The following is a 10,040-nucleotide window of genomic DNA, read 5'->3' as shown; positions in this document are numbered from 1 at the left end:
CCCAGAATCCCTTGCAAATGTAAAACATTTACAAAAAAAAACACATTTTCCCCACATTTCTGTGATGGAAAGTTCTGAAATCTGCGCGGATCCACAAATTTCCACCCACCCCGTGTTCCCCAAAGTCCTACGACAAAAATGGTACCTCACTTGTGCGGGTCGGCCTAGTGCCCGCGACAGGAAACGGCGCAAAACGCAACGTGGTCACACCTCAATTTTGACGTGAAAAATTACCCTTTTTTGGCAAAGTGACTAGCTGTAGTTTGTGAACCCTAGCCCTGCCGGCACCTAGGGAAACCTAGCAAACCTATACATTTTTGAAAACTAGACACCCAGGGGAATCCAGGATGGGGTGACTTGACTGCCTCCCACCATGGTCTGTTACCCAGAATCCCTTGCAAACGTAAACAATTGACAAAAAAAACACATTTTCCCCATATTTCTGTGATGGAAAGTTCTGGAATCTGCGCGGATCCACAAATTTCCACCCACCCCGCATTCCCCAAAGTCCTACGAGAAAAATGGTACCTCACTTGTGCGGCTCGGCCTAGTGCCCGCGACAGGAAATGGCGCAAAACGCAACGTGGTCACACCTCAATTTTGCAGTGAAAAATGACCTTTTTTTGGCAAAGTGACGAGCTGTAGTTTTTGAACCCTAGCCCTGCCGGCACCTAGGGAAACCTAGCAAACCTATACATTTTTGAAAACTAGACACCCAGGGGAATCCAGGATGGGGTGACTTGACTGCCTCCCACCATGGTCTGTTACCCAGAATCCCTTGCAAATGTAAAAAATTTACAAAAAAAACACATTTTCCCCACATTTCTGTGATGGAAAGTTCTGGAATCTGCGCGGATCAACAAATTTCCACCCACCCCATGTTCCCCAAAGTCCTACGAGAAAAATGGTACCTCACTTGTGCGGGTCGGCGTAGTGCCCGCGACAGGAAACGGCGCAAAACGCAACGTGGTCACACCTCAATTTTGCAGTGAAAAATGACCCTTTTTTGGCAAAGTGACTAGCTGTAGTTTTTGAACCCTAGCCCTACCGGCACCTAGGGAAACCTAGCAAACCTATACATTTTTGAAAACTAGACACCCAGGGGAATCCAGGATGGGGTGACTTGACTGCCTCCCACCATGGTCTGTTACCCAGAATCCCTTGCAAACATAAAAAATTGACAAAAAACACACATTTTCCCCACATTTCTGTGATGGAAAGTTCTGGAATCTGCGCAGATCCACAAATATCCACCCACCCCGCGTTCCCCAAAGTCCTACGAGAAAAATGGCACCTCACTTGTGCGGGTCGGCCTAGTGCCCGCGACAGGAAACGGCGCAAAACGCAACGTGGTCACACCTCAATTTTGCAGTGAAAAATGACCCTTTTTTGGCAAAGTGACGAGCTGTAGTTTTTGAACCCTAGCCCTGCCAGCACCACAGGGAAACCTAGCAAACCTATACATTTTTGAAAACTAGACACCCAGGGGAATCCAGGATGGGGTGACTTGACTGCCTCCCACCATGATCTGTTACCCAGAATCCCTTGCAAACGTAAAGAATTGACAAAAAAAACACATTTTCCCCACATTTCTGTGATGGAAAGTTCTGGAATCTGCGCGGATCCACAAATTTCCACCCACCCCGTGTTCCCCAAAGTCCTACGAGAAAAATGGTACCTCACTTGTGCGGGTCGGCCTAGTGCCCGCGACAGGAAACGGCACAAAACGCAACGTGGTCACACCTCAATTTTGCAGTGAAAAATGACCCTTTTTTGGCAAAGTGACTAGCTGTAGTTTTTGAACCCTAGCCCTGCCGGCACCTAGGGAAACCTAGCAAACCTATACATTTTTGAAAACTAGACACCCAGGGGAATCCAGGATGGGGTGACTTGACTGCCTCCCACCATGGTCTGTTACCCAGAATCCCTTGCAAACGTAAAAAATTGACAAAAAAAACACATTTTCCCCACATTTCTGTGATGGAAAGTTCTGGAATCTGCGCGGATCCACAAATTTCCACCCACCCCGCGTTCCCCAAAGTCCTACGAGAAAAATAGTACCTCACATGTGCGGGTCAGCCTAGTGCCCGCGACAGGAAACGGCGCAAAACGCAACGTGGTCACACCTCAATTTTGCAGTGGAAAATGACCCTTTTTTGGCAAAGTGACGAGCTGTAGTTTTTTAACCCTAGCCCTGCCGGCACCTATGGAAACCTAGCAAACCTATAAATTTTTCAAAACAAGACACCCAGGGGAATCCAGGATGGGGTGACTTGACTGCCTCCCACCATGGTCTGTTACCCAGAATCCCTTGCAAACGTAAAAAATTGACAAAAAAAACAAATTTTTCCCACATTTCTGTGATGGAAAGTTCTGGAATCTGCGCAGATCCACAAATTTCCACCCACCCCGCGTTCCCCAAAGTCCTACGAGAAAAATGGCACCTCACTTGTGCGGGTCGGCCTAGTGCCCGCGACAGGAAACGGCGCAAAACGCAACGTGGTCACACCTCAATTTTGCAGTGAAAAATGACCCTTTTTTGGCAAAGTGACGAGCTATAGTTTTTGAACCCTAGCCCTGCCGGCACCTAGGGAAACCTAGCAAACCTATACATTTTTGAAAACTAGACACCCAGGGGAATCCAGGATGGGGTGACGTGACTGCCTCCCACCATGATCTGTTACCCAGAATCCCTTGCAAACGTAAAAAATTGACAAACAAAACACATTTTCCCCACATTTCTGTGATGGAAAGTTCTGGAATCTGCGCGGATCCACAAATTTCCACCCACCCCGTGTTCCCCAAAGTCCTACGAGAAAAAGGGTACCTCACTTGTGCGGGTCGGCCTAGTGCCCGCGACAGGAAACGGCACAAAACGCAACGTGGTCACACCTCAATTTTGCAGTGAAAAATGACCCTTTTTTGGCAAAGTGACTAGCTGTAGTTTTTGAACCCTAGCCCTGCCGGCACCTAGGGAAACCTAGCAAACCTATACATTTTTGAAAACTAGACACCCAGGGGAATCCAGGATGGGGTGACTTGACTGCCTCCCACCATGGTCTGTTACCCAGAATCCCTTGCAAACGTAAAAAATTGACAAAAAAAACACATTTTCCCCACATTTCTGTGAAGGAAAGTTCTGGAATCTGTGTGGATCCACAAATTTCCACCCACCCCGCGTTCCCCAAAGTCCTACGAGAAAAATGGTACCTCACTTGTGCGGGTCGGCCTAGTGCCCGCGACAGGAAACGGCGCAAAACACAACGTGGTCACACCTCAATTTTGCGGTGAAAAATGACCCTTTTTTGGCAAAGTGACTAGCTGTAGTTTTTGAATCCTAGCCCTGCCGGCACCTAGGGAAACCTAGCAAACCTATACATTTTTGAAAACTAGACACCCAGGGGAATCCAGGATGGGGTGACTTGACTGCCTCCCACCATGGTCTGTTACCCAGAATCCCTTGCAAACATAAAAAATTGACAAAAAAAACACATTTTCCCCACATTTCTGTGATGGAAAGTTCTGGAATCTGCGCGGATCCACAAATTTCCACCCACCCCGCGTTCCCCAAAGTCCTACGAGAAAAATGGTACCTCACTTGTGCGGGTCGGCCTAGTGCCCGCGACAGGAAACGGCGCAAAACGCAACATGGTCACACCTCAATTTTGCACTGAAAAATGACCCTTTTTTGGCAAAGTGACGAGCTGTAGTTTTTGAACACTAGCCCTGCCGGCACCTAGGGAAACCTAGCAAACCTATACATTTTTGAAAACTAGACACCTAGGGGAATCCAGGATGGGGTGACTTGACTGCCTCCCACCAAGGTCTGTTACCCAGAATCCCTTGCAAACATAAACAATTGACAAAAAAAACACATTTTCCCCACATTTCTGTGATGGAAAGTTCTGGAATCTGCGTGGATCCACAAATTTCCACCCACCCCGCATTCTCCAAAGTCCTACGAGAAAAATGGTACCTCACTTGTGCGGGTCGGCCTAGTGCCCGAGACAGGAAACGGCGCAAAACGCAACATGGTCACACCTCAATTTTGCAGTGAAAAATGACCCTTTTTTGGCAAAGTGACGAGCTGTAGTTTTTGAACCCTAGCCCTGCCGGCACCTAGGGAAACCTAGCAACCCTATACATTTTTGAAAACTAGACACCCAGGGGAATCCAGGATGGGGTGACTTGACTGCCTCCCACCATGGTCTGTTACCCAGAATCCCTTGCAAACGTAAACAATTTACAAAAAAAACACATTTTCTCCACATTTCTGTGATGGAAAGTTCTGAAATCTGCGCGGATCCACAAATTTCCACCCACCCCGCGTTCCCCAAAGTCCTACGAGAAAAATGGTACCTCACTTGTGCGGGTCGGCCTAGTGCCCGCGACAGGAAACGGCGCAAAACGCAACGTGGTCACACCTCAATTTTGCAGTGAAAAATGACCCTTTTTTGGCAAAGTGACAAGCTGTAGTTTTTTAACCCTAGCCCCGCCGGCACCTAGGGAAACCTACCAAACCCATGCATTTCTGAAAACTAGACACCCGGCGGCTTCCAGTGAGGTATGACTTGCGTGGATCCCCCAACGTTTCCTTACCCAGAATCCCCTGCAAACCTCAATTTTAGCTGAAAAAATCACTTTTTTTACACATTTTGGGGTGGGAAAGTTGTGGCATCACCGGGCTCACACAAATTTACCACCACCCTGCGTTCCCCCAGGTCTCCCAGTAAAAATGTTGCCTCACTTGTGTGGGAGGCCCAAGTACCCGCGGCAGGCAAGGGCCCAAAACGTAGTGAGGCGAAATCAAAATGGCCTATCGCAAAACCACCTGGTTTTGCAAGGGGGGTCATTTGGGTTTTTGGCCCGGTGCTCGGCGGCCATCTAGGGAAATCTACCAAACCCACGCATTTCTGACAACTAGACACCCTGCGGCTTCCAGGGAGGTATGGCTTGCGTGGATCCCCCAACGTTTCCTTACCCAGAATCCCCTGCAAACCTCAATTTTAGCTGAAAAAATCACTTTTTTCACACATTTTGGGGTTTGAAAGTTGTGGCATTAACGGGGTCACACAAATTTACCACCACCCAGCGTTTCCCCAGCTCTCCCGGTAAAAATGGTGCCTCACTTGTGTGGGAGGCCCAAGTACCCGCGGCAGGCAAGGGCCCAAAACGTAGTGAGGCGACATCAAAATGGCCTATCGCAAAACCACCTGGTTTTGCAAGGGGGGTCACTTGGGTTTTTGGCCCGCTGCTCGGCGGCCATCTAGGGAAACCTACCAAACCCACGCATTTCTGAAAACTAGACACCCGGCGGCTTCCAGAGAGGTAAGGCTTGCGTGGATCCCCCAACGTTTCCTTACCCAGAATCCCCTGCACACCTCAATTTTAGCTGAAAAAATCACTTTTTTCACACATTTTGGGGTGGGAAAGTTGTGGCATCACCGGGCTCACACAAATTTACCACCACCCAGCGTTCCCCCAGCTCTCCCGGTAAAAATGGTGCCTCACTTGTGTGGGAGGCCCAAGTACCCACGGCAGGCAAGGGCCCAAACATTTTTTTGATAGGCAATGTGGATTTCGCCTCACTACGTTTTGGGCCCTTGCCTGCCGCGGGTACTTGGGCCTCCCACACAAGTGAGGCACCATTTTTACCGGGAGAGCTGGGGGAACGCTGGGTGGTGGTAAATTTGTGTGAGCCCGGTGATGCCACAACTTTCCCACCCCAAAATGTGTGAAAAAAGTGATTTTTTCAGCAAAAAATGGGGGTTTGCAGGGGATTCTGGGTAAGGAAACATTGGGGGATCCACGCAAGCCATACCTCCCTGGAAGCCGCCGGGTGTCTAGTTTTCAGAAATGCATGGGTTTGGTAGGTTTCCCTAGATGGCCGCCGAGCACCGGGCCAAAAACCCAAGTGACCCCCCTTGCAAAACGAGGTGGTTTTGCGATAGGCCATTTTGATGTCGCCTCACTACGTTTTGGGCCCTTGCCTGCCGCGGGTACTTGGGCCTCCCACACAAGTGAGGCACCATTTTTACCGGGAGACCTGGTGGAACGCTGGGTGGTGGTAAATTTGTGTGAGCCCGGTGATGCCACAACTTTCCCACCCCAAAATGTGTGAAAAAAGTGCTTTTTTCAGCTAAAATTGAGGTTTGCAGGGGATTCTGGGTAAGGAAACGTTGGGGGATCCACGCAAGCCATACCTCCCTGGAAGCCGCCGGGTGTCTAGTTTTCAGAAATGCATGGGTTTGGTAGGTTTCCCTAGATGGCCGCCAAGCACCGGGCCAAAAACCCAAGTGACCCCCCTTGCAAAACCAGGTGGTTTTGCGATAGGCCATTTTGATGTCGCCTCACTACGTTTTGGGCCCTTGCCTGCCGCGGGTACTTGGGCCTCCCACACATGTGAGGCACCATTTTTACCGGGAGACCTGGGGGAACGCTGGGTGGTGGTAAATTTGTGTGAGCCCGGTGATGCCACAACTTTCCCACCCCAAAATGTGTGAAAAAAGTGATTTTTTTCAGCTAAAATTGAGGTTTGCAGGGGATTCTGGGTAAGGAAACGTTGGGGGATCCACGCAAGCCATACCTCCCTGGAAGCCGCCGGGTGTCTAGTTTTCAGAAATGTGTGGGTTTGGTAGGTTTCCCTAGATGGCCGCTGAGCACCGGGCCAAAAACCAAAGTGACCCCCCTTGCAAAACCAGATTAACTATTGTTCCTACAGCGTGAGAATTTTGGAATAATATTGCAAAGAAAATGTGGCAGACATTTTGAGGTTTGCAGGACATTGGGGATAAAAAAACTTTTTGAATTCACAAGAGAGACATCACCCTGAACTCCCATGGGTTTTCGACAATATCTACAGTTGGTGGGTTATTCTTACATGGAAAGTGTACCTTGGCAGAGAAACTAAAGACAAAGATTCCTGCACAACCATCTATTCCTCAAACACACACACATACTGGTTGGACTTGGCACGAGGGCGAGTCATGGTTCAGTGTATTAAATTTTATTAACAAGAGATTTCACAAAAATGAAATGCACTGTCAATAATTAAATTCACAAAAAACCAAACCAATGACTCGCAGCTCGTGAGCTGTAAAGCCACGTCAAGGCACCAACCACTTTACAGGCCATTCACACACCTTTCATAAGTGATACAAACAAGACCATTCGCACCACCAGGCACAAAAGCAACACATTACAAAATTCACAAAAAGGGACAAGGTACACCCTGCTTCAGAAAGACAAATATTACTGCACAGCCATCTAATCCGCAAGCACACACACATACTGGTTGGATTTGGCACGAGGATGAGTGATGGTTCAGTAGATACAATTGTATTAGCAAGTGATTTCACAAAAATGAAATGCACTGGTAATAATTGAAAGGGCGAGAAACTAAACCATTGACTCACAGCTTGTGAGCTGTAAAGCCACGACAAGGCACCAACCTCTTTACAGGCCATTCATACACCTTTGATACGTGTGAGACATACAAAACCATTCACACCGCCAGCCGCGGGCCCATCACATAACAAAACTCACACCAGCACACAGCGCCATTCAAGGGCCCATCACTTTCACACGCCCACAATCCAGACACAGCACCTACACAGGCTGATGGATTGCGTGGAGTGGCACTCAGCTAGCAGTGTGTGTAGTGACCAGCAGAAAGTCACTACTCACACACAGCCAGCCGAGCGCCAGTCCACACACACCGCTAGCAGAGCGCCAGTCCACGCACACCGCTAGCCAAACACCAGTCCACACACACCGCTAGCCAAGCACCAGTCCAGGCACACCGCCAGCCAATCGCCAGTCCAGGCACACCGCCAGCCAATCGCCAATCCCCGCACACCGCCAGCCAAGCTCCAGTCCACGGACACCACCAGCCAAGCATCAGTCTGCACACACCACCAGTCCACGCACACCGCCAGCCAAGTACCAGTCCACGCACACCGCCAGCCAAGCACCATTCCACGCACACCGCCAGCCAAGCTCCAGTCCACGCACACCACCAGCCACGCACCAGTCCACGCACACCGCCAGTCCATGCACACCGCCAGTCCACGCACACCACCAGCCAAGCACCATTCCACGCACACCACCAACCAAGTGCCAGTCCACACACACCAACAGCCAAGCGCCAGCCTACACACACCGCCATCACATTTAGGCTTTTTTTTTAGAAAAAAATAAAAACACAAACAAATCGCAAATAGATACAAATCTTCAAACACAAAATCAGCAACTAAATACATTGCACTAACACCAACCTTGAAACAGAATCAAATTATCCAAAGAATACAGACCAGGCAGTTCACTTTACCACTCATGAATGCTCCCAAAAATTATTTCGCGTGTGGTACGCTCTAAAACAAGCAGGGACACACAGTGCAGGTTGAGAAGGACAGTCGACTCTCCTTCCGCGTACCTCTTCGCCAACAGACTCTACATCTCCTACTGGGAAAATCTTTTGAGGGTGTGGGAGGAATGTGATCTGGAAAGTGGCGTTCTTTTAATCTAGCAACATCCTCCACCACTCCAACTCTAGGAACACTTGCCTGTTCCACTACAACAAGGCTGCCTATTACAGACTCCTGAAACTTAGCAAAAGTCATCTTTGACTCAGGGCAAGAATCCTGGAACACAACAAAAGCATTAAACATTGCCAAGTGGAAAAGATGGATAGCCAACTTCTTGTACCAAATGTAAGCCTTACGAAGAGCAGTGTAAGGTTCCAACCTCTGATCTACTCTGTCAACATCACCCATGTGCCTATTATAGTCTAAAATGCACACAGGTTTGCGCGCTTCAGCGACCTGACCCCAAACAGTCACAGGTGCAGTGCTTTCATCATGGATGGTAGTCAGCATGTAGACATCTCTCCTGTCTAAAAACTTCACAGCAAGAAGCTCCTGGCAACGCAACGCACTGCACTGTCCCCGCACAAGCTTTTGACAAACAAGTTCTTTCGGGAAACCTTTACAGTTAGAGCGGATTGTGCCACAAGCAACAGTGTCCACTTTGGCCAATTCCCTGAACAACCGCACACCAGTGTAGAAGTTATCTACATATAAATGGTGGCCTTTGTTAAAAAATCCTCTACCAAGTTCCCAAACAATTTTCTCAGTCACTCCAAAAGTGGACGGACAACCAGGGAGGTTAATCCTGGATTCCTTACCGGTGTACACCCTGAAATTAGAGACATATCCAGTCCTACTGTCACACAGTATATACAGCTTTATTCCATAGCGTGCCCTCTTACTAGGAATGTATTGCCTAAAAACCAAGCGGCCCTTGAACAACACCAAAGACTCATCCACTGCAATTTCTTTCCCAGGGGCATAAATCTCAGAAAATCGATCAACAAAGTTATCAAGGACAGGCCTAATCTTAAAAAGACGGTCACACTCAGGGTGATCTCGTGGCAACGTTAAACCATTATCAACAAAATGCATCATCCGAAGCAGAAGCAAAGACCTGTCACGACTCATGACTGCCGGAAAAATAGACGTTGCCATCAAGGGACTGCTAGACCAATATGAAGACATTGATGGCTTCCTTAGCAAGCCCATCAAAAAAGTTAAACCCAAGAACTTCTTCATCTCTTCAACATTTGTTGGAGTCCACCGGGTAGCTCTAGAGTGTGGCTTAAGACTGGCACTGTTGTCCCTCAAAAACTGTTCGGCATACAAATTAGTCTGCTCAACAATCTCTGCCAAAAACACATCGTCCATAAACAACTGAAAATTTACCGGCAAAAAGTTTTCAGTATTCACTCTAGACCCTGGAACACCAGTAAACTCTGGCAATGCCGGCTGCACCATGCCAGGGGCAACCCAGAGGTCATCACTTTCAAAGGGAAGCCTTGCAGCCCCAGCCTGCAGCCCAGATGCCTCTTGCCGCACTACACCAACGGGAAGCCTTGCAGCCGCTGGCTGCAGCCCAGAAGCCTCTTGCCACACTACACCAACAGGAAGCCTTGCAGCCCCAGGCTGCAGCCCAGATGACTCTTGCCGCACTATCGGCACATCAGT

This window comes from Triturus cristatus, chromosome 9, assembly GCF_964204655.1.
Source record: "Triturus cristatus chromosome 9, aTriCri1.1, whole genome shotgun sequence".
Lineage (NCBI taxonomy): Eukaryota > Metazoa > Chordata > Amphibia > Caudata > Salamandridae > Triturus > Triturus cristatus.
Note: the sequence above shows the minus strand (reverse complement) of the source record.